At 43.1% G+C, this 27,952-nt stretch overlaps 1 long non-coding RNA gene across 10 annotated transcripts; it reads right to left on the bottom strand.

The window, feature by feature from the left end:
- Window positions 1-648: 648 nt before the first annotated feature.
- On the bottom strand, window positions 649-27,174 carry LOC113094887 (uncharacterized). 10 transcript variants are annotated; one of them, XR_003288203.1, is made up of 12 exons: window positions 23,914-27,174; window positions 23,303-23,414; window positions 22,917-23,161; window positions 22,510-22,821; window positions 22,163-22,310; window positions 21,462-21,698; window positions 20,163-20,414; window positions 19,629-19,843; window positions 19,182-19,297; window positions 18,792-19,071; window positions 18,510-18,723; window positions 649-860 (listed from the first exon to the last, which is right to left on the bottom strand). It is a non-coding gene; the product is annotated as an uncharacterized LOC113094887 (long non-coding RNA). The 10 variants fall into 10 exon arrangements; XR_003288199.1 differs by having other exon boundaries at window positions 18,510-18,713; XR_003288198.1 differs by having other exon boundaries at window positions 18,510-19,071; window positions 22,510-22,834.
- Between the last annotated feature and the right edge of the window lie 778 nt (window positions 27,175-27,952).

Below are 27,952 nucleotides of genomic sequence, written 5' to 3'. Positions count from 1 at the left end.
GTGTTGATACTAGTTTTGGAATGGTCTAAGGACATTCATCATATATAATGTGTGCACCATAACATTTTGTTATATTGTTGCCTTTGATTTTTTTTTTAAAGAATAAGTACAGCGAATGAGTTCAGAGTTAACGAGTAAAAAGCATTTACATGTAGCACCTAGTTCTGTGTGTAAAACTGCAAGTAAAGGCTGCAAGCTTGTCATGTGTTGAGGCATAATTTTATTAAATACTTTATGTAAAGCATTTTTGTGTTTGGTTCAATAACACTAGTCAATTGGTATAATTAATTGAATACATTAAAGAATGCTGCATTAAGTTTATTAAAGCGTTCCAGCATTCTGGTAATGTTAATGCGGTCTCAATGACATTGCATGTCATAGCATTATTATTTACAGCTGTGCTTTTCCTGCTTTAAGTTGTTCAGTCAAAAGATCTGGTTACATTGTTAAAAAGGAGACAAACTGGAGTTCCCTTTTTTTTCTCCATATGTTTTTGTCACAGGTCAAGCGGGCCACAGGTGTTGCGAGTCACGCCCCTTCCTAATTTCCACCTCAAGGAGGTCCCACGAACACCCCAATGACCAGACACACGAGATAAGTTAAGGATAAATTTGAAACAACTTTATTTAAAATTATTTAAAAAGATAATTTAGGGAAGGAGAAAGGGGAATCTAAAATTGGATTTTCGTCTCTTGATAGGAGGGGACTGGGCCTGAGAAATCTGGAGGACGTTGGTAAGTGGTCACAAGGGGAGGGGGGGCAAGGGCTCTCACGTCCTTTCACAGAGCTCCCACCAATCTCCTGACTGATCCTAAGTCCTTCCTTCGCGGCTTGATTTCCCGTGGCACCCTTCCCTTCTCCTAAAGGCAACAGAACACACGATGAGTAATGGGTAAGACGGAGAAGAATGCCTTGTTCCTATATTCGTTGCTCTTTAAGTGGACAGCTCCTCCACTACAATAGACCTCCTAGGTAAGTACAAGGTAACACACAAGCCCCTGGGGGCACAGGTAAGCAACAGAGGTAAGTAAGCAGCAAGATGACTGGGTCTTTCCCCTGGACGTACACCGGTATATTCAGGTGAGTAACTTTCTACTTGTCGCACAGATAGGTATTGAACAAGGTGACTTACTCTTCACACTGGACTTACAGAACGTATTCAAGGTCTAGAGCTTTTAGCTTGTGAAGACGGGTAAATATTCAACAAAGTGACTGTATCTTCACGCTGGGCTTACAGGGCGTATTCAAGGTCAATAGCTTTTAGCTCGTGAAGACGGGTAAATATTCAACAAAGTGACTGTATCTTCACGCTGGGCTTACAGGGCGTATTCAAGGTCAATAGCTTTTAGCTCGTGAAGACGGGTAAGTATTCAACAAAGTGACTGTATCTTCACGCTGGGCTTACAGGGCGTATTCAAGGTCAATAGCTTTTAGCTCGTGAAGACGGGTAAATATTCAACAAAGTGACTGTATCTTCACGCTGGGCTTACAGGGCGTATTCAAGGTCAATAGCTTTTAGCTCGTGAAGACGGGTAAGTATTCAACAAAGTGACTGTATCTTCACGCTGGGCTTACAGGGCGTATTCAAGGTCAATAGCTTTTAGCTCGTGAAGACGGGTAAGTGTTCAACAAGTGACTGTATCTTCACGCTGGGCTTACAGGGCGTATTCAAGGTCAATAGCTTTTAGCTCGTGAAGACGGGTAAGTATTCAACAAAGTGACTGTATCTTCACGCTGGGCTTACAGGGCGTATTCAAGGTCAATAGCTTTTAGCTCGTGAAGTCGGGTAAGTATTCAACAAGTGACTGTATCTTCACGCTGGGCTTACAGGGCGTATTCAAGGTCAATAGCTTTTAGCTCGTGAAGACGGGTAAGTGTTCAACAAAGTGACTGTATCTTCACGCTGGGCTTACAGGGCGTATTCAAGGTCAATAGCTTTTAGCTCGTGAAGACGGGTAAGTGTTCAACAAAGTGACTGTATCTTCACGCTGGGCTTACAGGGCGTATTCAAGGTCAATAGCTTTTAGCTCGTGAAGACGGGTAAGTGTTCAACAAAGTGACTGTATCTTCACGCTGGGCTTACAGGGCGTATTCAAGGTCAATAGCTTTTAGCTCGTGAAGACGGGTAAGTGTTCAACAAAGTGACTGTATCTTCACGCTGGGCTTACAGGGCGTATTCAAGGTCAATAGCTTTTAGCTCGTGAAGTCGGGTAAGTATTCAACAAGTGACTGTATCTTCACGCTGGGCTTACAGCGCATATTCAAGGTCAATAGCTTTTAGCTCGTGAAGACGGGTAAGTGTTCAACAAAGTGACTGTATCTTCACGCTGGGCTTACAGGGCGTATTCAAGGTCAATAGCTTTTAGCTCGTGAAGACGGGTAAGTATTCAACAAAGTGACTGTATCTTCACGCTGGGCTTACAGGGCGTATTCAAGGTCAATAGCTTTTAGCTCGTGAAGTCGGGTAAGTATTCAACAAGTGACTGTATCTTCACGCTGGGCTTACAGCGCGTATTCAAGGTCAATAGCTTTTAGCTCGTGAAGACGGGTAAGTGTTCAACAAAGTGACTGTATCTTCACGCTGGGCTTACAGGGCGTATTCAAGGTCAATAGCTTTTAGCTCGTGAAGACGGGTAAGTGTTCAACAAGTGACTGTATCTTCACGCTGGGCTTACAGGGCGTATTCAAGGTCAATAGCTTTTAGCTCGTGAAGACGGGTAAGTGTTCAACAAGTGACTGTATCTTCACGCTGGGCTTACAGGGCGTATTCAAGGTCAATAGCTTTTAGCTCGTGAAGACGGGTAAGTGTTCAACAAGTGACTGTATCTTCACGCTGGGCTTACAGGGCGTATTCAAGGTCAATAGCTTTTAGCTCGTGAAGACGGGTAAGTATTCAACAAAGTGACTGTATCTTCACGCTGGGCTTACAGGGCGTATGCAAGGTCAATAGCTTTTAGCTCGTGAAGACGGGTAAGTGTTCAACAAGTGACTGTATCTTCACACTGGGCTTACAGGGCGTATGCAAGGTCAATAGCTTTTAGCTCGTGAAGACGGGTAAGTGTTCAACAAGTGACTGTATCTTCACGCTGGGCTTACAGGGCGTATGCAAGGTCAATAGCTTTAAGCTCGTGAAGACGGGTAAGTGTTCAACAAGTGACTGTATCTTCACGCTGGGCTTACAGGGCATATTCAAGGTCAATAGCTTTTAGCTCGTGAAGACGGGTAAGTGTTCAACAAAGTGACTGTATCTTCACGCTGGGCTTACAGGGCATATTCAAGGTCAATAGCTTTTAGCTCGTGAAGACGGGTAAGTGTTCAACAAAGTGACTGTATCTTCACGCTGGGCTTACAGCACGTATTCAAGGTCAATAGCTTTTAGCTCGTGAAGTCGGGTAAGTATTCAACAAGTGACTGTATCTTCACGCTGGGCTTACAGCGCATATTCAAGGTCAATAGCTTTTAGCTCGTGAAGACGGGTAAGTGTTCAACAAAGTGACTGTATCTTCACGCTGGGCTTACAGGGCGTATTCAAGGTCAATAGCTTTTAGCTCGTGAAGACGGGTAAGTATTCAACAAAGTGACTGTATCTTCACGCTGGGCTTACAGGGCGTATTCAAGGTCAATAGCTTTTAGCTCGTGAAGTCGGGTAAGTATTCAACAAGTGACTGTATCTTCACGCTGGGCTTACAGCGCGTATTCAAGGTCAATAGCTTTTAGCTCGTGAAGACGGGTAAGTGTTCAACAAAGTGACTGTATCTTCACGCTGGGCTTACAGCGCGTATTCAAGGTCAATAGCTTTTAGCTCGTGAAGACGGGTAAGTGTTCAACAAAGTGACTGTATCTTCACGCTGGGCTTACAGGGCGTATTCAAGGTCAATAGCTTTTAGCTCGTGAAGACGGGTAAGTGTTCAACAAGTGACTGTATCTTCACGCTGGGCTTACAGGGCGTATTCAAGGTCAATAGCTTTTAGCTCGTGAAGACGGGTAAGTGTTCAACAAGTGACTGTATCTTCACGCTGGGCTTACAGGGCGTATTCAAGGTCAATAGCTTTTAGCTCGTGAAGACGGGTAAGTGTTCAACAAGTGACTGTATCTTCACGCTGGGCTTACAGGGCGTATTCAAGGTCAATAGCTTTTAGCTCGTGAAGACGGGTAAGTATTCAACAAAGTGACTGTATCTTCACGCTGGGCTTACAGGGCGTATGCAAGGTCAATAGCTTTTAGCTCGTGAAGACGGGTAAGTGTTCAACAAGTGACTGTATCTTCACACTGGGCTTACAGGGCGTATGCAAGGTCAATAGCTTTTAGCTCGTGAAGACGGGTAAGTGTTCAACAAGTGACTGTATCTTCACGCTGGGCTTACAGGGCGTATGCAAGGTCAATAGCTTTAAGCTCGTGAAGACGGGTAAGTGTTCAACAAGTGACTGTATCTTCACGCTGGGCTTACAGGGCATATTCAAGGTCAATAGCTTTTAGCTCGTGAAGACGGGTAAGTGTTCAACAAAGTGACTGTATCTTCACGCTGGGCTTACAGGGCATATTCAAGGTCAATAGCTTTTAGCTCGTGAAGACGGGTAAGTGTTCAACAAAGTGACTGTATCTTCACGCTGGGCTTACAGCGCATATTCAAGGTCAATAGCTTTTAGCTCGTGAAGACGGGTAAGTGTTCAACAAAGTGACTGTATCTTCACGCTGGGCTTACAGGGCGTATTCAAGGTCAATAGCTTTTAACTCGTGAAGACGGGTAAGTATTCAACAAGTGACTGTATCTTCACGCTGGGCTTACAGGGCGTATGCAAGGTCAATAGCTTTTAGCTCGTGAAGACGGGTAAGTGTTCAACAAGTGACTGTATCTTCACACTGGGCTTACAGGGCGTATGCAAGGTCAATAGCTTTTAGCTCGTGAAGACGGGTAAGTGTTCAACAAGTGACTGTATCTTCACGCTGGGCTTACAGGGCGTATGCAAGGTCAATAGCTTTAAGCTCGTGAAGACGGGTAAGTGTTCAACAAGTGACTGTATCTTCACGCTGGGCTTACAGGGCGTATTCAAGGTCAATAGCTTTTAGCTCGTGAAGACGGGTAAGTGTTCAACAAAGTGACTGTATCTTCACGCTGGGCTTACAGGGCATATTCAAGGTCAATAGCTTTTAGCTCGTGAAGACGGGTAAGTGTTCAACAAAGTGACTGTATCTTCACGCTGGGCTTACAGGGCCTATTCAAGGTCAATAGCTTTTAGCTCGTGAAGACGGGTAAGTGTTCAACAAGTGACTGTATCTTCACGCTGGGCTTACAGGGCGTATTCAAGGTCAATAGCTTTTAGCTCGTGAAGACGGGTAAGTATTCAACAAGTGACTGTATCTTCACGCTGGGCTTACAGGGCGTATTCAAGGTCAATAGCTTTTAGCTCGTGAAGACGGGTAAGTATTCAACAAGTGACTGTATCTTCACGCTGGGCTTACAGGGCGTATTCAAGGTCAATAGCTTTTAGCTCGTGAAGACGGGCTAAGTATTCAACAAGTGACTGTATCTTCACGCTGGGCTTACAGCACGTATTCAAGGTCAATAGCTTTTAGCTCGTGAAGACGGGTAAGTGTTCAACAAGTGACTGTATCTTCACGCTGGGCTTACAGGGCGTATGCAAGGTCAATAGCTTTTAGCTCGTGAAGACGGGTAAGTGTTCAACAAGTGACTGTATCTTCACGCTGGGCTTACAGGGCGTATTCAAGGTCAATAGCTTTTAGCTCGTGAAGACGGGTAAGTATTCAACAAAGTGACTGTATCTTCACGCTGGGCTTACAGGGCGTATGCAAGGTCAATAGCTTTTAGCTCGTGAAGACGGGTAAGTGTTCAACAAGTGACTGTATCTTCACACTGGGCTTACAGGGCGTATGCAAGGTCAATAGCTTTTAGCTCGTGAAGACGGGTAAGTGTTCAACAAGTGACTGTATCTTCACGCTGGGCTTACAGGGCGTATGCAAGGTCAATAGCTTTAAGCTCGTGAAGACGGGTAAGTGTTCAACAAGTGACTGTATCTTCACGCTGGGCTTACAGGGCATATTCAAGGTCAATAGCTTTTAGCTCGTGAAGACGGGTAAGTGTTCAACAAAGTGACTGTATCTTCACGCTGGGCTTACAGGGCATATTCAAGGTCAATAGCTTTTAGCTCGTGAAGACGGGTAAGTGTTCAACAAAGTGACTGTATCTTCACGCTGGGCTTACAGCACGTATTCAAGGTCAATAGCTTTTAGCTCGTGAAGTCGGGTAAGTATTCAACAAGTGACTGTATCTTCACGCTGGGCTTACAGCGCATATTCAAGGTCAATAGCTTTTAGCTCGTGAAGACGGGTAAGTGTTCAACAAAGTGACTGTATCTTCACGCTGGGCTTACAGGGCGTATTCAAGGTCAATAGCTTTTAGCTCGTGAAGACGGGTAAGTATTCAACAAAGTGACTGTATCTTCACGCTGGGCTTACAGGGCGTATTCAAGGTCAATAGCTTTAGCTCGTGAAGTCGGGTAAGTATTCAACAAGTGACTGTATCTTCACGCTGGGCTTACAGCGCGTATTCAAGGTCAATAGCTTTTAGCTCGTGAAGACGGGTAAGTGTTCAACAAAGTGACTGTATCTTCACGCTGGGCTTACAGCGCGTATTCAAGGTCAATAGCTTTTAGCTCGTGAAGACGGGTAAGTGTTCAACAAAGTGACTGTATCTTCACGCTGGGCTTACAGGGCGTATTCAAGGTCAATAGCTTTTAGCTCGTGAAGACGGGTAAGTGTTCAACAAGTGACTGTATCTTCACGCTGGGCTTACAGGGCGTATTCAAGGTCAATAGCTTTTAGCTCGTGAAGACGGGTAAGTGTTCAACAAGTGACTGTATCTTCACGCTGGGCTTACAGGGCGTATTCAAGGTCAATAGCTTTTAGCTCGTGAAGACGGGTAAGTGTTCAACAAGTGACTGTATCTTCACGCTGGGCTTACAGGGCGTATTCAAGGTCAATAGCTTTTAGCTCGTGAAGACGGGTAAGTATTCAACAAGTGACTGTATCTTCACGCTGGGCTTACAGGGCGTATGCAAGGTCAATAGCTTTTAGCTCGTGAAGACGGGTAAGTGTTCAACAAGTGACTGTATCTTCACACTGGGCTTACAGGGCGTATGCAAGGTCAATAGCTTTTAGCTCGTGAAGACGGGTAAGTGTTCAACAAGTGACTGTATCTTCACGCTGGGCTTACAGGGCGTATGCAAGGTCAATAGCTTTAAGCTCGTGAAGACGGGTAAGTGTTCAACAAGTGACTGTATCTTCACGCTGGGCTTACAGGGCATATTCAAGGTCAATAGCTTTTAGCTCGTGAAGACGGGTAAGTGTTCAACAAAGTGACTGTATCTTCACGCTGGGCTTACAGGGCATATTCAAGGTCAATAGCTTTTAGCTCGTGAAGACGGGTAAGTGTTCAACAAAGTGACTGTATCTTCACGCTGGGCTTACAGGGCCTATTCAAGGTCAATAGCTTTTAGCTCGTGAAGACGGGTAAGTATTCAACAAGTGACTGTATCTTCACGCTGGGCTTACAGGGCGTATTCAAGGTCAATAGCTTTTAGCTCGTGAAGACGGGTAAGTATTCAACAAGTGACTGTATCTTCACGCTGGGCTTACAGGGCGTATTCAAAGTCAATAGCTTTTAGCTCGTGAAGACGGGTAAGTATTCAACAAGTGACTGTATCTTCACGCTGGGCTTACAGGGCGTATTCAAGGTCAATAGCTTTTAGCTCGTGAAGACGGGTAAGTATTCAACAAGTGACTGTATCTTCACGCTGGGCTTACAGCACGTATTCAAGGTCAATAGCTTTTAGCTCGTGAAGACGGGTAAGTGTTCAACAAGTGACTGTATCTTCACGCTGGGCTTACAGCGCGTATTCAAGGTCAATAGCTTTTAGCTCGTGAAGACGGGTAAGTGTTCAACAAAGTGACTGTATCTTCACGCTGGGCTTACAGCGCGTATTCAAGGTCAATAGCTTTTAGCTCGTGAAGACGGGTAAGTGTTCAACAAAGTGACTGTATCTTCACGCTGGGCTTACAGCGCATATTCAAGGTCAATAGCTTTTAGCTCGTGAAGACGGGTAAGTGTTCAACAAGTGACTGTATCTTCACGCTGGGCTTACAGGGCGTATTCAAGGTCAATAGCTTTTAGCTCGTGAAGACGGGTAAGTGTTCAACAAGTGACTGTATCTTCACGCTGGGCTTACAGAACGTATTCAAGGTCAATAGCTTTTAGCTCGTGAAGACGGGTAAGTGTTCAACAAGTGACTGTATCTTCACGCTGGGCTTACAGGGCGTATTCAAGGTCAATAGCTTTTAGCTCGTGAAGTCGGGTAAGTATTCAACAAGTGACTGTATCTTCACGCTGGGCTTACAGGGCGTATTCAAGGTCAATAGCTTTTAGCTCGTGAAGACGGGTAAGTGTTCAACAAGTGACTGTATCTTCACGCTGGGCTTACAGGGCGTATTCAAGGTCAATAGCTTTTAACTCGTGAAGACGGGTAAGTATTCAACAAGTGACTGTATCTTCACGCTGGGCTTACAGGGCGTATGCAAGGTCAATAGCTTTTAGCTCGTGAAGACGGGTAAGTGTTCAACAAGTGACTGTATCTTCACACTGGGCTTACAGGGCGTATGCAAGGTCAATAGCTTTAAGCTCGTGAAGACGGGTAAGTGTTCAACAAGTGACTGTATCTTCACGCTGGGCTTACAGGGCGTATTCAAGGTCAATAGCTTTTAGCTCGTGAAGACGGGTAAGTGTTCAACAAAGTGACTGTATCTTCACGCTGGGCTTACAGGGCATATTCAAGGTCAATAGCTTTTAGCTCGTGAAGACGGGTAAGTGTTCAACAAGTGACTGTATCTTCACGCTGGGCTTACAGGGCGTATTCAAGGTCAATAGCTTTTAGCTCGTGAAGACGGGTAAGTATTCAACAAGTGACTGTATCTTCACGCTGGGCTTACAGGGCGTATGCAAGGTCAATAGCTTTTAGCTCGTGAAGACGGGTAAGTGTTCAACAAGTGACTGTATCTTCACGCTGGGCTTACAGGGCGTATGCAAGGTCAATAGCTTTTAGCTCGTGAAGACGGGTAAGTGTTCAACAAAGTGACTGTATCTTCACGCTGGGCTTACAGGGCATATTCAAGGTCAATAGCTTTAAGCTCGTGAAGACGGGTAAGTGTTCAACAAGTGACTGTATCTTCATGCTGGGCTTACAGGGCGTATTCAAGGTCAATAGCTTTTAGCTCGTGAAGACGGGTAAGTATTCAACAAGTGACTGTATCTTCACGCTGGGCTTACAGGGCGTATGCAAGGTCAATAGCTTTTAGCTCGTGAAGACGGGTAAGTGTTCAACAAGTGACTGTATCTTCACGCTGGGCTTACAGGGCGTATGCAAGGTCAATAGCTTTAAGCTCGTGAAGACGGGTAAGTGTTCAACAAGTGACTGTATCTTCACGCTGGGCTTACAGGGCGTATTCAAGGTCAATAGCTTTTAGCTCGTGAAGACGGGTAAGTGTTCAACAAAGTGACTGTATCTTCACGCTGGGCTTACAGGGCATATTCAAGGTCAATAGCTTTTAGCTCGTGAAGACGGGTAAGTGTTCAACAAAGTGACTGTATCTTCACGCTGGGCTTACAGGGCCTATTCAAGGTCAATAGCTTTTAGCTCGTGAAGACGGGTAAGTGTTCAACAAGTGACTGTATCTTCACGCTGGGCTTACAGGGCGTATTCAAGGTCAATAGCTTTTAGCTCGTGAAGACGGGTAAGTATTCAACAAGTGACTGTATCTTCACGCTGGGCTTACAGGGCGTATTCAAGGTCAATAGCTTTTAGCTCGTGAAGACGGGTAAGTATTCAACAAGTGACTGTATCTTCACGCTGGGCTTACAGGGCGTATTCAAGGTCAATAGCTTTTAGCTCGTGAAGACGGCTAAGTATTCAACAAGTGACTGTATCTTCACGCTGGGCTTACAGCACGTATTCAAGGTCAATAGCTTTTAGCTCGTGAAGACGGGTAAGTGTTCAACAAGTGACTGTATCTTCACGCTGGGCTTACAGGGCGTATGCAAGGTCAATAGCTTTTAGCTCGTGAAGACGGGTAAGTGTTCAACAAGTGACTGTATCTTCACGCTGGGCTTACAGGGCGTATTCAAGGTCAATAGCTTTTAGCTCGTGAAGACGGGTAAGTATTCAACAAGTGACTGTATCTTCACGCTGGGCTTACAGCACGTATTCAAGGTCAATAGCTTTTAGCTCGTGAAGACGGGTAAGTGTTCAACAAAGTGACTGTATCTTCACGCTGGGCTTACAGGGCGTATTCAAGGTCAATAGCTTTTAGCTCGTGAAGACGGGTAAGTGTTCAACAAGTGACTGTATCTTCACGCTGGGCTTACAGGGCGTATTAAAGGTCAATAGCTTTTAGCTCGTGAAGACGGGTAAGTGTTCAACAAAGTGACTGTATCTTCACGCTGGGCTTACAGGGCGTATTCAAGGTCAATAGCTTTTAGCTCGTGAAGACGGGTAAATATTCAACAAAGTGACTGTATCTTCACGCTGGGCTTACAGAACGTATTCAAGGTCAATAGCTTTTAGCTCGTGAAGACGGGTAAGTGTTCAACAAAGTGACTGTATCTTCACGCTGGGCTTACAGGGCGTATTCAAGGTCAATAGCTTTTAGCTCGTGAAGACGGGTAAATGTTCAACAAAGTGACTGTATCTTCACGCTGGGGCTTACAGAACGTATTCAAGGTCAATAGCTTTTAGCTCGTGAAGACGGGTAAGTGTTCAACAAGTGACTGTATCTTCACGCTGGGCTTACAGGGCGTATTCAAGGTCAATCGCTTTTAGCTCGTGAAGACGGGTAAGTATTCAACAAGTGACTGTATCTTCACGCTGGGCTTACAGCACGTATTCAAGGTCAATAGCTTTTAGCTCGTGAAGACGGGTAAGTATTCAACAAAGTGACTGTATCTTCACGCTGGGCTTACAGGGCGTATTCAAGGTCAATAGCTTTTAGCTCGTGAAGACGGGTAAGTATTCAACAAAGTGACTGTATCTTCACGCTGGGCTTACAGGGCGTATTCAAGGTCAATAGCTTTTAGCTCGTGAAGACGGGTAAGTGTTCAACAAAGTGACTGTATCTTCACGCTGGGCTTACAGGGCGTATTCAAGGTCAATAGCTTTTAGCTCGTGAAGACGGGTAAGTGTTCAACAAAGTGACTGTATCTTCACGCTGGGCTTACAGGGCGTATTCAAGGTCAATAGCTTTTAGCTCGTGAAGACGGGTAAGTATTCAACAAAGTGACTGTATCTTCACGCTGGGCTTACAGGGCGTATTCAAGGTCAATAGCTTTTAGCTCGTGAAGACGGGTAAGTATTCAACAAGTGACTGTATCTTCACGCTGGGCTTACAGCGCGTATTCAAGGTCAATAGCTTTTAGCTCGTGAAGACGGGTAAGTGTTCAACAAAGTGACTGTATCTTCACGCTGGGCTTACAGCGCGTATTCAAGGTCAATAGCTTTTAGCTCGTGAAGACGGGTAAGTGTTCAACAAGTGACTGTATCTTCACGCTGGGCTTACAGGGCGTATTCAAGGTCAATAGCTTTTAACTCGTGAAGACGGGTAAGTATTCAACAAGTGACTGTATCTTCACGCTGGGCTTACAGGGCGTATGCAAGGTCAATAGCTTTTAGCTCGTGAAGACGGGTAAGTGTTCAACAAGTGACTGTATCTTCACACTGGGCTTACAGGGCGTATGCAAGGTCAATAGCTTTTAGCTCGTGAAGACGGGTAAGTGTTCAACAAGTGACTGTATCTTCACGCTGGGCTTACAGGGCGTATGCAAGGTCAATAGCTTTAAGCTCGTGAAGACGGGTAAGTGTTCAACAAGTGACTGTATCTTCACGCTGGGCTTACAGGGCGTATTCAAGGTCAATAGCTTTTAGCTCGTGAAGACGGGTAAGTGTTCAACAAAGTGACTGTATCTTCACGCTGGGCTTACAGGGCATATTCAAGGTCAATAGCTTTTAGCTCGTGAAGACGGGTAAGTGTTCAACAAAGTGACTGTATCTTCACGCTGGGCTTACAGGGCCTATTCAAGGTCAATAGCTTTTAGCTCGTGAAGACGGGTAAGTGTTCAACAAGTGACTGTATCTTCACGCTGGGCTTACAGGGCGTATTCAAGGTCAATAGCTTTTAGCTCGTGAAGACGGGTAAGTATTCAACAAGTGACTGTATCTTCACGCTGGGCTTACAGGGCGTATTCAAGGTCAATAGCTTTTAGCTCGTGAAGACGGGTAAGTATTCAACAAGTGACTGTATCTTCACGCTGGGCTTACAGGGCGTATTCAAGGTCAATAGCTTTTAGCTCGTGAAGACGGGTAAGTATTCAACAAGTGACTGTATCTTCACGCTGGGCTTACAGGGCGTATTCAAGGTCAATAGCTTTTAGCTCGTGAAGACGGGTAAGTATTCAACAAGTGACTGTATCTTCACGCTGGGCTTACAGCACGTATTCAAGGTCAATAGTTTTTAGCTCGTGAAGACGGGTAAGTGTTCAACAAGTGACTGTATCTTCACGCTGGGCTTACAGCGCGTATTCAAGGTCAATAGCTTTTAGCTCGTGAAGACGGGTAAGTGTTCAACAAGTGACTGTATCTTCACGCTGGGCTTACAGGGCGTATTCAAGGTCAATAGCTTTTAGCTCGTGAAGACGGGTAAGTGTTCAACAAGTGACTGTATCTTCACGCTGGGCTTACAGGGCGTATTAAAGGTCAATAGCTTTTAGCTCGTGAAGACGGGTAGGTGTTCAACAAAGTGACTGTATCTTCACGCTGGGCTTACAGGGCGTATTCAAGGTCAATAGCTTTTAGCTCGTTAAGACGGGTAGGTGTTCAACAAGTGACTGTATCTTCACGCTGGGCTTACAGGGCGTATTCAAGGTCAATAGCTTTTAGCTCGTGAAGACGGGTAAGTGTTCAACAAAGTGACTGTATCTTCACGCTGGGCTTACAGGGCGTATTCAAGGTCAATAGCTTTTAGCTCGTGAAGACGGGTAAATATTCAACAAAGTGACTGTATCTTCACGCTGGGCTTACAGGGCGTATTCAAGGTCAATAGCTTTTAGCTCGTGAAGACGGGTAAGTGTTCAACAAGTGACTGTATCTTCACACTGGGCTTACAGGGCGTATTCAAGGTCAATAGCTTTTAGCTCGTTAAGACGGGTAGGTGTTCAACAAGTGACTGTATCTTCACGCTGGGCTTACAGGGCGTATTCAAGGTCAATAGCTTTTAGCTCGTGAAGACGGGTAAATGTTCAACAAAGTGACTGTATCTTCACGCTGGGCTTACAGAACGTATTCAAGGTCAATAGCTTTTAGCTCGTGAAGACGGGTAAGTGTTCAACAAGTGACTGTATCTTCACGCTGGGCTTACAGGGCGTATTCAAGGTCAATAGCTTTTAGCTCGTGAAGACGGGTAAGTATTCAACAAAGTGACTGTATCTTCACGCTGGGCTTACAGGGCGTATGCAAGGTCAATAGCTTTTAGCTCGTGCAGACGGGTAAGTGTTCAACAAGTGACTGTATCTTCACGCTGGGCTTACAGGGCGTATTCAAGGTCAATAGCTTTTAGCTCGTGAAGACGGGTAAGTATTCAACAAGTGACTGTATCTTCACGCTGGGCTTACAGGGCGTATTCAAGGTCAATAGCTTTTAGCTCGTGAAGACGGGTAAGTATTCAACAAAGTGACTGTATCTTCACGCTGGGCTTACAGGGCGTATTCAAGGTCAATAGCTTTTAGCTCGTGAAGACGGGTAAGTATTCAACAAAGTGACTGTATCTTCACGCTGGGCTTACAGGGCGTATGCAAGGTCAATAGCTTTTAGCTCGTGAAGTCGGGTAAGTATTCAACAAGTGACTGTATCTTCACGCTGGGCTTACAGGGCGTATGCAAGGTCAATAGCTTTAAGCTCGTGAAGACGGGTAAGTGTTCAACAAGTGACTGTATCTTCACGCTGGGCTTACAGGGCGTATGCAAGGTCAATAGCTTTAAGCTCGTGAAGACGGGTAAGTATTCAACAAGTGACTGTATCTTCACGCTGGGCTTACAGGGCGTATGCAAGGTCAATAGCTTTAAGCTCGTGAAGACGGGTAAGTGTTCAACAAGTGACTGTATCTTCACGCTGGGCTTACAGGGCATATTCAAGGTCAATAGCTTTTAGCTCGTGAAGACGGGTAAGTGTTCAACAAAGTGACTGTATCTTCACGCTGGGCTTACAGGGCCTATTCAAGGTCAATAGCTTTTAGCTCGTGAAGACGGGTAAGTGTTCAACAAGTGACTGTATCTTCACGCTGGGCTTACAGGGCGTATTCAAGGTCAATAGCTTTTAGCTCGTGAAGACGGGTAAGTATTCAACAAGTGACTGTATCTTCACGCTGGGCTTACAGGGCGTATTCAAGGTCAATAGCTTTTAGCTCGTGAAGACGGGTAAGTATTCAACAAGTGACTGTATCTTCACGCTGGGCTTACAGGGCGTATTCAAGGTCAATAGCTTTTAGCTCGTGAAGACGGGTAAGTATTCAACAAGTGACTGTATCTTCACGCTGGGCTTACAGGGCGTATTCAAGGTCAATAGCTTTTAGCTCGTGAAGACGGGTAAGTATTCAACAAGTGACTGTATCTTCACGCTGGGCTTACAGCGCGTATTCAAGGTCAATAGCTTTTAGCTCGTGAAGACGGGTAAGTGTTCAACAAAGTGACTGTATCTTCACGCTGGGCTTACAGCGCGTATTCAAGGTCAATAGCTTTTAGCTCGTGAAGACGGGTAAGTGTTCAACAAGTGACTGTATCTTCACGCTGGGCTTACAGCGCGTATTCAAGGTCAATAGCTTTTAGCTCGTGAAGACGGGTAAGTGTTCAACAAGTGACTGTATCTTCACGCTGGGCTTACAGGGCGTATTCAAGGTCAATAGCTTTTAGCTCGTGAAGACGGGTAAGTGTTCAACAAGTGACTGTATCTTCACGCTGGGCTTACAGGGCGTATTAAAGGTCAATAGCTTTTAGCTCGTGAAGACGGGTAGGTGTTCAACAAAGTGACTGTATCTTCACGCTGGGCTTACAGGGCGTATTCAAGGTCAATAGCTTTTAGCTCGTTAAGACGGGTAGGTGTTCAACAAGTGACTGTATCTTCACGCTGGGCTTACAGGGCGTATTCAAGGTCAATAGCTTTTAGCTCGTGAAGACGGGTAAATATTCAACAAAGTGACTGTATCTTCACGCTGGGCTTACAGAACGTATTCAAGGTCAATAGCTTTTAGCTCGTGAAGACGGGTAAGTGTTCAACAAAGTGACTGTATCTTCACGCTGGGCTTACAGGGCGTATTCAAGGTCAATAGCTTTTAGCTCGTGAAGACGGGTAAGTATTCAACAAAGTGACTGTATCTTCACGCTGGGCTTACAGGGCGTATTCAAGGTCAATAGCTTTTAGCTCGTTAAGACGGGTAGGTGTTCAACAAGTGACTGTATCTTCACGCTGGGCTTACAGGGCGTATTCAAGGTCAATAGCTTTTAGCTCGTGAAGACGGGTAAATGTTCAACAAAGTGACTGTATCTTCACGCTGGGCTTACAGAACGTATTCAAGGTCAATAGCTTTTAGCTCGTGAAGACGGGTAAGTGTTCAACAAGTGACTGTATCTTCACGCTGGGCTTACAGGGCGTATTCAAGGTCAATAGCTTTTAGCTCGTGAAGACGGGTAAGTATTCAACAAAGTGACTGTATCTTCACGCTGGGCTTACAGGGCGTATTCAAGGTCAATAGCTTTTAGCTCGTGAAGACGGGTAAGTGTTCAGCAAGTGACTGTATCTTCACACTGGGCTTACAGAACGTATTCAAGGTCAATAGCTTTTAGCTCGTGAAGACGGGTAAGTATTCAACAAAGTGACTGTATCTTCACACTGGGCTTACAGGGCGTATTCAAGGTCAATAGCTTTTAGCTCGTGAAGACGGGTAAGTATTCAACAAAGTGACTGTATCTTCACGCTGGGCTTACAGGGCGTATTCAAGGTCAATAGCTTTTAGCTCGTGAAGACGGGTAAGTGTTCAACAAAGTGACTGTATCTTCACGCTGGGCTTACAGGGCGTATTCAAGGTCAATAGCTTTTAGCTCGTGAAGACGGGTAAGTGTTCAACAAGTGACTGTATCTTCACGCTGGGCTTACAGAACGTATTCAAGGTCAATAGCTTTTAGCTCGTGAAGACGGGTAAGTGTTCAACAAGTGACTGTATCTTCACGCTGGGCTTACAGGGCGTATTCAAGGTCAATAGCTTTTAGCTCGTGAAGACGGGTAAGTATTCAACAAAGTGACTGTATCTTCACGCTGGGCTTACAGGGCGTATGCAAGGTCAATAGCTTTTAGCTCGTGAAGACGGGTAAGTGTTCAACAAGTGACTGTATCTTCACGCTGGGCTTACAGGGCGTATTCAAGGTCAATAGCTTTTAGCTCGTGAAGACGGGTAAGTGTTCAACAAAGTGACTGTATCTTCACGCTGGGCTTACAGGGCGTATTCAAGGTCAATAGCTTTTAGCTCGTGAAGACGGGTAAGTGTTCAACAAGTGACTGTATCTTCACGCTGGGCTTACAGGGCGTATTCAAGGTCAATAGCTTTTAGCTCGTGAAGACGGGTAAGTGTTCAACAAAGTGACTGTATCTTCACGCTGGGCTTACAGGGCGTATGCAAGGTCAATAGCTTTTAGCTCGTGAAGACGGGTAAGTGTTCAACAAGTGACTGTATCTTCACGCTGGGCTTACAGGGCGTATGCAAGGTCAATAGCTTTAAGCTCGTGAAGACGGGTAAGTATTCAACAAGTGACTTTATGTTCACGCTGGGCTTACAGGGCATATTCAAGGTGAATAGCTTTTAGCTCGTGAAGACGGGTAAGTATTCAACAAAGTGACTGTATCTTCACGCTGGGCTTACAGGGCGTATTCAAGGTCAATAGCTTTTAGCTCGTGAAGACGGGTAAGTATTCAACAAAGTGACTGTATCTTCACGCTGGGCTTACAGGGCGTATTCAAGGTCAATAGCTTTTAGCTCGTGAAGACGGGTAAGTATTCAACAAAGTGACTGTATCTTCACGCTGGGCTTACAGGGCGTATTCAAGGTCAATAGCTTTTAGCTCGTGAAGACGGGTAAGTGTTCAACAAAGTGACTGTATCTTCACGCTGGGCTTACAGGGCGTATTCAAGGTCAATAGCTTTTAGCTCGTGAAGACGGGTAAGTGTTCAACAAAGTGACTGTATCTTCACGCTGGGCTTACAGAACGTATTCAAGGTCAATAGCTTTTAGCTCGTGAAGACGGGTAAGTATTCAACAAAGTGACTGTATCTTCACGCTGGGCTTACAGGGCGTATTCAAGGTCAATAGCTTTTAGCTCGTGAAGACGGGTAAGTATTCAACAAAGTGACTGTATCTTCACGCTGGGCTTACAGGGCGTATTCAAGGTCAATAGCTTTTAGCTCGTGAAGACGGGTAAGTGTTCAACAAAGTGACTGTATCTTCACGCTGGGCTTACAGAACGTATTCAAGGTCAATAGCTTTTAGCTCGTGAAGACGGGTAAGTATTCAACAAAGTGACTGTATCTTCACGCTGGGCTTACAGGGCGTATTCAAGGTCAATAGCTTTTAGCTCGTGAAGACGGGTAAGTGTTCAACAAAGTGACTGTATCTTCACGCTGGGCTTACAGGGCGTATTCAAGGTCAATAGCTTTTAGTTCGTGAAGACGGGTAAGTGTTCAACAAAGTGACTGTATCTTCATGCTGGGCTTACAGGGCGTATTCAAGGTCAATAGCTTTTAGCTCGTGAAGACGGGTAAGTGTTCAACAAGTGACTGTATCTTCACGCTGGGCTTACAGAACGTATTCAAGGTCAATAGCTTTTAGCTCGTGAAGACGGGTAAGTGTTCAACAAGTGACTGTATCTTCACGCTGGGCTTACAGGGCGTATTCAAGGTCAATAGCTTTTAGCTCGTGAAGACGGGTAAGTGTTCAACAAGTGACTGTATCTTCACGCTGGGCTTACAGGGCGTATTCAAGGTCAATAGCTTTTAGCTCGTGAAGACGGGTAAGTATTCAACAAGTGACTGTATCTTCACGCTGGGCTTACAGGGCGTATTCAAGGTCAATAGCTTTTAGCTCGTGAAGACGGGTAAGTATTCAACAAAGTGACTGTATCTTCACGCTGGGCTTACAGGGCGTATTCAAGGTCAATAGCTTTTAGCTCGTGAAGACGGGTAAGTATTCAACAAGTGACTGTATCTTCACGCTGGGCTTACAGGGCGTATGCAAGGTCAATAGCTTTTAGCTCGTGCAGACGGGTAAGTGTTCAAGGCCTGGAGGGCGAGTACAGACAACAGGGACACGGCACAGCACTGCAAGACTTCAGGTGTACACACGTCTAAGACACTCACCCACTGCACTACACACACTTCAGTGATTTTTAAGGTCGGTACTCCACACCCGGTCGGATTTCGTCCTGGAGGAGTTTACAGTCGCTGGCACGGTAAGTGCTCCAAACTTTGCGGTGTAGCCACAGCCAAATAACATCCGTTCACCCCCACTTTCCTACGGCTCACCCACTCATCTCGTCCTCCACGATGGGGCCGCTCAACAAGCTGTTAATCACTCCAGCAGATATTAATCATCCATATCCAAGTATGAACAATGATATGTGAACAATCCAATGTACTCACAGTCTTCGTGATACTGATCTTCACCCGCTCTCTTTCTCTCCCCAGCTTCTTACAGACACCCGGAAGTGTTATCGTCGTTCCACAGTAGCGCTATTTTCCTGCGGGACCTTTATACAATAGACACGGGTGAGTATGGCTTCTTTCCACAAAACTTCCCTTTGGCAAACCTGTTCCAGTAGCCGTATTTAAATCCTCCAATTCGCTTAGCGACTCCACACTTGCTCTCATCTGCTTCACCCTGCTCCAGCGCCCAAAACACTCCGTCTCACTCGTGGCGTTCCTTGGGAAGCAAAACAACACTCCTTCCTGTATCCTTAACGCTCTCTTTATACTCCCAAACTGCCCCGTCTGCAATCGGCACGTTATTGAACACACCTGCTGAAGATTTACCTTGATTTAGGGCGTCCGGAGTTTCCAAAAGAGACAAGGGCTTACACATTTTGGTCTGGGCGGAACTCCTCCTCTCACTTTTGGTTCCGCTCTCAAAGTCACTCCGTGACATTTTTCTGAAACAACCAGTACTTGATCATTGTGATGTACATAATGTCTTTCATTTCATTTAAGCTAAATGCTTCAAAACAACAAATATTAACCACAAAGGGACAGTTATGTCCAAGGATGTCCAACAGGTTTGAATTGTGTTCAGGACGAATTTGTTCATGAGTAAGTTGTACAATGCAGTAAGTATTTTATATGAAGACTACTGTCAAATAAAGATAATGGTTTCTCTCATGTATGTAATTGTCATTTTAACAAGAAAATTGGAATCTTACAGGAAATCACCATTAGTAACACAGCTGTTATAATGTACAGCATTAACTACTACTTGCTTCTTACTTAGGTTAATCCTTCTGCATCTTACAGCTTTTGAATCTGGAATTTACAGGAGCATTTCTGATAACTGGCTCACAGTTTGTATGTAGACATCCAACACATTGGACAGAGGGCCATCAGGTTTCGGTAGTCTTTGTATTTCATGCTCTGTCAGCGAGCGCTGTAGCTGAACTTCAGGGAACACAACATCAATAACCAACTCCATAGTCCATGACAACCTTTTAATGCAGAAGTAGTGATTAAGTCATTGTGGTAATTATCAAATTAGGTTTTGGATGAGAGAGCTATAATGTTTATTTACCACAAATTACTGCTCCTTGTTTAATCCCAACATTATAGCAAGAAAAAAAAATGTAATTCTCCATTTAGTTCCTAGATATGAATCTAACTTACAATATTCTATTGATACAGGTGTGCAGTACAGGACTTTGGAATGGTCTGTACCTGGATTAACAAGTGAAACACTGTACAGTATCAGATGAGGTGGTTAGAATGTAGACATACTATGTAGGACATAGAAAAATAATAAATTCAAACCTGCATGGGGTCCTGCTGTGCCTCATGTTTATGGCGAGACCACAGCTGAAGTGGGGACTGATTTCCTTCAGTGCTCAGTCGGTGGCAGTCCAGCCACGCTGGAAAACCTCAAGGTGCTTCTGAACGTGAGGCAGAAAGCACCAATGTAGAGCAAACACATGAACTTCGCTGTCAGGATTTAGAAGCCCTTCTCTCTTGTTTGTTAAAGATGCTGCAGAAGAGATCAAGCACTCTCTCCAGAGTCTCTCTATTCTTATGGGAAAAAGGAAAACTGCATTTCATTATAGAATTTGGTGCAAATTTCTGTATTAGACTTTCTGTATGTAATTGTGTGGCATAGAACTTTCATCTTTGCAACTTGAAAATGTACCACCAGATGAGATATAGGCTGTTATGCAAAAAGAGAAATTTGTTTTTTGGTTCGTCCTACATTTGTGAGTCACAAGTGATGATTGAGAGGCATTGTGTTTGTGTCTATACATTGTCTTTGTTTTTTTAATGCTTGCATAGTAGGCTAGGCTATGCATTTAAGATACTTTTGGGAAATGAAGCCCAGAAATTTAGGAATTTAAGTGTTTATTTTGTGTTCTGTATGACTGTTAACTCCTTCAATGTGCACATTATTGGGTAAATCATAATAATTAGTAATAAAAAGTGATTCCAATGTATGTATTTGTAGGTAAGTGATCTGTTGCAAGCTGGAGGATGTTTGAGCTCAGAACACAAGCCTATCAATATAAAATGTGGTATCTGGTATGCCTACCTGATACAGCCCCGCTTTACTATCACTTTTAAAGTGATCATTTACTTCATGTAATATAAGTCAAACAACAGTAATTTGAAGGATAAAACTTCAGCCTTAAAAGTGAAGCAGTTTGTGTTGCCATCTTTTATAAGTACAATGTTTTTTTGTTTTTTTTTTTGGAATATACTGAACACAATAAAAGAACACTAATAATAAATCTATACATTCCATTTTTCTAATAACAACTACTAAGGGTGGACACAAACACGAACAGTCACAACCCTCAGTAAACCCAAACCCCACCCACCCCAAAGGAGGAGAATAAAACTTAAGTACATTTTCGATAAATAAATTAAAATGGACAATTATACAGAATTAAATAAGTCAGAAAAAAAATGAACAAGAGACTTCACAGAAAATAATAAAAATACATGTTATAAGTCAGTAAAGATAAGTGGTGTATTTTTGACAAAGTCAAGTAGAGGACCCCAATTTTTATAAAACTTATTTTTTTCAATATATAGAAAAGACAACAAATCTTAGTACAATGTTACCTTTGATTATGGACACTCCTGCCATTCCTGTCAAGTCCTCTGTTTGCCACCATGTAGCGTGCAACTTCAACATTTTCCCCTCCTTTATCCGACCTCACAGAAGATGGCACACCATAGACATCAACGGCTTCCAGAAAGCTTCTCAGGACTGTTACTGCGCGATTGTTGGTGGCAGCACTCAGGTGCACAATGAGACGACTAAAGCCGTCAATAACACCATGTACAACAATTTGCCATCTGAAACATATATGGACATATTAAGAGCAATTACACCAACTGTATCATGCACCTCTGTGTGTAAGCTAAGGCAAGTGTTACACACAAGCCTAACTTAATCAAGCTTTTAATATTGTATTTATAATAGCCTATCTTTAAAAGACACAAAAAAACATGGTTCCTGAATGATGAATAATGTGCTGGGTCCCAACTTCTGTTTTTTAATTCCAGGTCACAACATCTAGTTCATAATTTATGTTGTAATATACACTCACAACTAAACAAGTGGATTTATTTAATGTTTGGCTCTGTGGAGTATTTTGATTTAAAGTAGTCCTTTAATCCATCCACCATGGACAAATCAAAACCTCAATATATATAAAAAAATAGGCCTATCGAGTTTTCAATACTAGGATAATTCACTGTATGGAGGTTGCTATGAAATTTTGTAAAAGTAGTTGATATTATTAATGTTTTTCTGATACCTTATTAACTTGTGATTTCCGTCGATGTGCCACAAACTGTTTGGCGCTGGTACAGAGTACCTCCTGCGCCTTCGAGGGTTTAATTGAAGGGTGCGCATCAAAACTCCCTGAGAATCCACACGCCGCATCGATTCCTGCACACATTGTCCTATAATATGCAAAAAAGGACAGAGAATTAGGTGTACTCAAAAAACAAGTTGACCCTTTCCCAATCTCACAGTACATTAACAAGTAGACCAAAATCCAGTCTGACAGTAAATAAAAGAAAATAATTTTCCACCTGAGCAAGTAGCCCAAATCCCAAACTGTTAGTAAACTACCCCCAGAGCCAGTGAATGGTAACTTACTCTGTATGCGGATGCCTTGAGCACTGAGGTGCCCCAACATCATTTGGTAACCACAGTTGGGATGATGCTGCAGAATTTGGATCACAGTTTGATCCAGATCGTTGTCGTTCAGTGGAGTTAATAGACTTTTTCACTAGTTTTCTATAGACAGTGAGCGCTTTGCTGGCTGGTATGCGCCCTGCGCGCCTCGCGTTTTGGCGGGAGCTGCCATCATCCAGGAAAGGCTGCTGGGACAGCTGGTGTTAACTAACGTTACTCCAGGTGATTTGATTTCTCCTTTTTCAGAAGGTCTAATGTGTATCTCTGTTTTTCCTATGTCAGAAGTCTATCAGAGATCAGCCTCTCACCCTCAATAACAGCCAGGGCAAGTGTCCCTTGTTATAAAAGGTGTAAAAACGTAAAATTACCTTATGCCATATTGTGTCATCCTTCGACGAACTGTTCTCTCGCACACTCCATTTCTCCAGCAGTGTGCCCCAAAAGGAGGTGAGCTTCAATTATATCAGGTGGTAAAAGGTACGATGGCCGTCCAGTTGTCGCTTCCTCTGTCTCAGAGAGAATGTGAAGTTGGCGGAGGATTTCTTGAACTAGCACTGCTACCTCAACTTCGACATCCATATCAGCACTGATCTGAACTAAATCCTCCATTACTCTGCACAAACGAAACTGGAGATAGTCATTGGACGCATTGTTCTCACAATCCTGCGCTAATGATCTTAAATCGTTAGCAATTGCTTGAACAAAAATCTCCATCCAGGCTACATAAAACTGAAAATTAACTCAATTAAGTTACCTCTATTAACTCAAGCAGCATTACAGAGTACCAGCGAAATCAAGGCAGTAGTAGTAGATTCGATCACATCGCTCTAACCAATCCTTCTTCAGACTGATGTTGGCACCCCCAACTCAATTAGCATACAGGCACAGGGAAAAGAAATGTAGAAAATGTGGAAATACAGAAATAAATAAATGTAGAAATGTGGAAATACAGAAATAAATAAATGTAGAAATGTGGAAATACAGAAATAAATAAATGTAGAAATGTGGAAATACAGAAATAAATAAATGTATAAATAAATAAATGTATAAATAAATAAATGTATAAATACATAAATAAATACGTATAGAAATGCATAAATAAATAAATACATGCAAAAATACAGAAATAGCCATTTATATTTCCAAAATGTATTTATTTTCACTATTATTTCTGCATTTATTTATTTCTACTTTTATTTATTTATTCATTTATTTTTCCTTCTGTCATTTTTAGTCCTTCATATAAATGATTCCCCTCACTCTTAAACAATGACCCCTAATGGGGGAACAGATGTGGTGCTCAAAGTCATTTCTACAGTGACCAAGTTTTAAGTGATTTTTGTCACTTTTACATTGGTATCATACCTGGGTTATGGGTGCCATGTTGGTCTTGATTTTTCTCCCTTGAACTCCACCTTTCTTGGCATACGCCTTCATCAGGTTTCCAGAGTGAACATCAAGCTCGGAGAAGAACTTTGACTGAAATGATTTGTTGTGATTCTCTTAAACTCTGCACTCACATACAAAAAACATAACAAAAACTGTAGACAAAACTCAGTTACCTTTTTGGTACATGCTTGAAATAGCAGTTCTATCTGTTCAAGAAACGTTAATGCATAATACATGATCTAAATATTAGTTTCCCTTGTCAGAAGGCCAGCAAAGGCTGCTATTGCATGTCTTCAGTAAATCCTCATCAGTTTGAGTCACCTCAGATCCTGTCAACATGTATTGTGACACATCCAGTCCAGTCATTCACTTACTGTACCTCACGCACATTGAAAGAGCTGGCCACCTCATTTTGAAATCAGCTATCATGGGTGCCTCCGCAACTACCTCTTGCCTTCTTAGTGCAAAGGTCTTGTCCATCATTGCTGCCAACTTGTGCTCATTGTGTCTCTTATTTACATCTGAGAGGAGTGCCACTCTTATCTCTTCTAGTGTCTCTGCTGTTTCATCGGCCGGATAGGTAATTCACTTCGGCTTTTTTTGGTTTCTTTACACCATATGCTGGACTGCATTTGCTCTCAGGTTTGTGTGTTAAGGCATTCACAGTAACTTCTGGGCATCCAAGCCGTCGGAGTTTTGTTCTGTAGTTAGCAAGTTTATACTTCAGGCTTGTCTTCCATCCGCCATACCCAGACACTGAACATGGCTCTTTTAAACATGGATGTGTAGTTACCAGAGCTTCTGCTACCTCATCAACCTCCCCGTCAGAGAGGTACACTTTGTACTTGATGAGCGTTTCAGCTAAGCCATCAAGAATAGCAGATTAAGTTTAGTATTAGGATTCAACTAAGCTCCAGTTTCTTTAAAAGCAGCATTTAGCATTTTCTGTCCAGCTGTAGCTGAGTATCATTAGCAAACCGGGGAATGGGGAAAACAATGGGCCAAGCAGTGGATCTTGAGCAGGTGGACTCAGGAGAAGACAAGTTGCTTTGGTCTGAATCTGTACCACTTATGATCCATTCATTTGAATATATGAAATCAAAATAAAGAGCTGGGAAATAAATGTGGCATTGTGAAGTCACACTTCCCTGAAATAAGTCCATTGAGATTCATTCAATATTAAAGTAAACAAACCTTAAGTTTATGTATCTTTTTAATGTCACCAGTCTTAGAGGTCCAACAAAGTAGTCTGCCAAAGGGTAGTGATCAGCCAGTTCACCAAGTTCAATCAAACAGTTTCTCTGGAAGGATGTACACTCAGCTCAAACGCTCTGAAATGTTCCCTATACCACCCAGAAAGCCTTCTCACCATGAAACACAGTCTCTCCTTAACAACACAAATCTCTCCAATGTCAGGGAGTCAACTTGTAGAACCATGAGCAACTATCATCCCATTTCTGAAATGTAAACCTTTGCTTGACACACACTTGGAAAGGTGAACTTCAGTTGTACCAGGGAAGTTCTTTTCAATAGTCTGAAAGCTATTTCTGGTTTCAAAAAATCCAGAGGGAGTGTTGAAACGTTTGTAACCTCGAGGGATGTTTCTTCAAAACTGGATGATCTCAAGTGATATGAAATCATGAGCTGATGATTACATGTGGCCTATTTGTCTTGTCTGCCCACTTGTAAGGGAAGTGCTGGATGGATTTGTTGAGGGTCTGAAGTGTGAAATACTTCTTGGATATAAGCAATGCCAAACACCGTGCAAGCTCCACTGGAACTATGCCAGATCATGCATAATATCTGGAGGATAGCCTGTCTGAACGCTGAAGTGGGCAAGCGTTTTGGTGATAACACAACTTTTGTCCATGAATGCACCTGATTTGTCCTCTTTTGTTTGGATTTCTGTTTTTGTTCCTGTGCAAAATCGACAGATATACCCACTAGAAAAGCTCTCATTAAAACCTGCAATACTGTGAGCCCCCAAATTATCCTCCGCAACAACATGAATCGTACCTTTAACAAATCTGCCAAGTAATAGTCTAGCTCCAGAGTTTTCATGCCTTGAAGAAGAGGATATAAGACATGGTCATAACCATACTTATTTACATCATCAGTTTTACACAACAATGCCAAGTAAATTGATGATAGTGATGAATGTGAGCCTGGAGGCAAATTACTCAGAGTCCAGTAGATTCCACAAAGTTGATGTTTCCTGCGAGAAGTACCCAGAGGATTGCAAACTTCAAAATCATCTATGTATAAACGTTACAATTTCCTCATCTCATCTCCTAACAGAAAAATGTTTTGCTGGAAGTGTGAACCATCCTGAGGAGATTTGTAAGTGTGATGTTCACCACTCGCCATTTTACTCTGTTGTTCTCTGTGGTTTTTATCTACCCACAACTTCAGTACAGGAACATACTGAAAACATCTGTTTTCTTTGGCATAAAGAACCTATTCAATGGGTTCTACAACGTTAAAGCTTTCTTGATAATACTTGTTGTGGAGATAAGTTGAGTTTAGGGGACCCCCCTTCTCTATGGCTTTGAGCAATGGATTAGAAGTGCAGAGAGCAGTTGCTACTTCTGTTACCGCAGACTTATCAGTTGTAGGACTATGTTTCTGAAATACCTCTTCAAGAATCTCAATGGAGAGGCGTAATGTTGCTGAATGTAAGTAGTGCAGTTCCTCTAAGAACTCATACATTTTTTTGCCTGGGACATGTGCAAAATGCTCTAACTTGAGCAACGCTGCTGCAAAATTATTCTCAATTACTTCAGGCAAATAAGTGGTTACCTCTACATCACTATTTGAACATGCACTGTCTGCTTCAACTGCAGAGTCAACTCCCTCAGGATTATACGAGGATTCTTGTGAAACTCGAGTGTGTCTTACTACATCTGGCTTGAAATCTTTCAATGTAAGTTGAATGTGTTTGAATGTGTTGGGTCGCGAGAATTAAAAAATGGTTTGCCAGTTACTTTTTTTTTTTTTTTACTAAAATAATTAATTCCGTTTTGTAATCATAATAAGATTAATAATGATAACTTTGAATAGAAGTACACTGAAAACCATTCAAATACATGCAAAAAAAAATAAAAAAAATCTTGTGCGCAGTGTTGTTGATACAGCATGGCCGCGGGAAGTGGGGGTGCTGGGGGTGCTGCAGCACCCCCTAGTGACGAGAGGGAGATAAAAAAAAAGAGAGGCCTATTAAAATATTTGTAACGCGCTTGTAACATTTATTTTTTTTGGCAACAAGTGTGGGATCAGCTTTGACTAGCCAAGCAATTGTAAGTAGTACACTATAGTATTTTTTTAAGGTGGTGGGGATGGAGATGGAGAGTATTATTTAGTTCGTGTGTTCTTTGTGTAATGGTTGTGGAGAACTGTTAAATAACGTTTAAATAGTAGGGCTGGGTATCGATTCAGATGTTCCAGATCAATTCGATTTCGATTCACAAGCTCTCAAATCGATTCTATTTCGATCCTCGATTCGATTTTCTATTAGAGATGTAATCGGGCCTTAAAATATAAGCCCGACACGTCCCGAGCCGACACGTACATTTTGATTGACAGCTTTTTAAGAGCCCGAACCCATTTACAACCCGACAGTATTCAAATGTAAGCAGCACACAGCTCTTTTGCCTTTTGTCAGGAATGAGTCATTTATACATAGTTTAACATAATTTATACATGACTAACGTAATAGGCCACTTTGAAGTTTGAACAAAGAAATAAAATAAGTCCTCTGTAACATCGTAACATCTCAGCACTCTATAAATAGCCCTAAGGTATAGGCTCATTTAGCATATAAATAGGCCAACGCACCAATAAAAACAAGTCTTTCTTAAAAAATTTAATTAAGATAAATTATAAATTAAGATGGGTATTTGGCAATAACGAAATGAATTAAGATAAAGGCTCTGCCGGATTTGCTTCGCCATAGCAGCTGACATAATAAAATAATAATGCCAACATTAGCTTATATAGCCTACTCTGTCTACATTAT

Source organism: Carassius auratus, unplaced genomic scaffold (genome assembly GCF_003368295.1).
Source record: "Carassius auratus strain Wakin unplaced genomic scaffold, ASM336829v1 scaf_tig00215496, whole genome shotgun sequence".
Classification (NCBI taxonomy): Eukaryota; Metazoa; Chordata; class Actinopteri; order Cypriniformes; family Cyprinidae; genus Carassius; species Carassius auratus.
The sequence above is the reverse complement of the archived record's forward strand: the minus strand, read 5'-3'. Positions and strand labels throughout refer to the sequence as shown.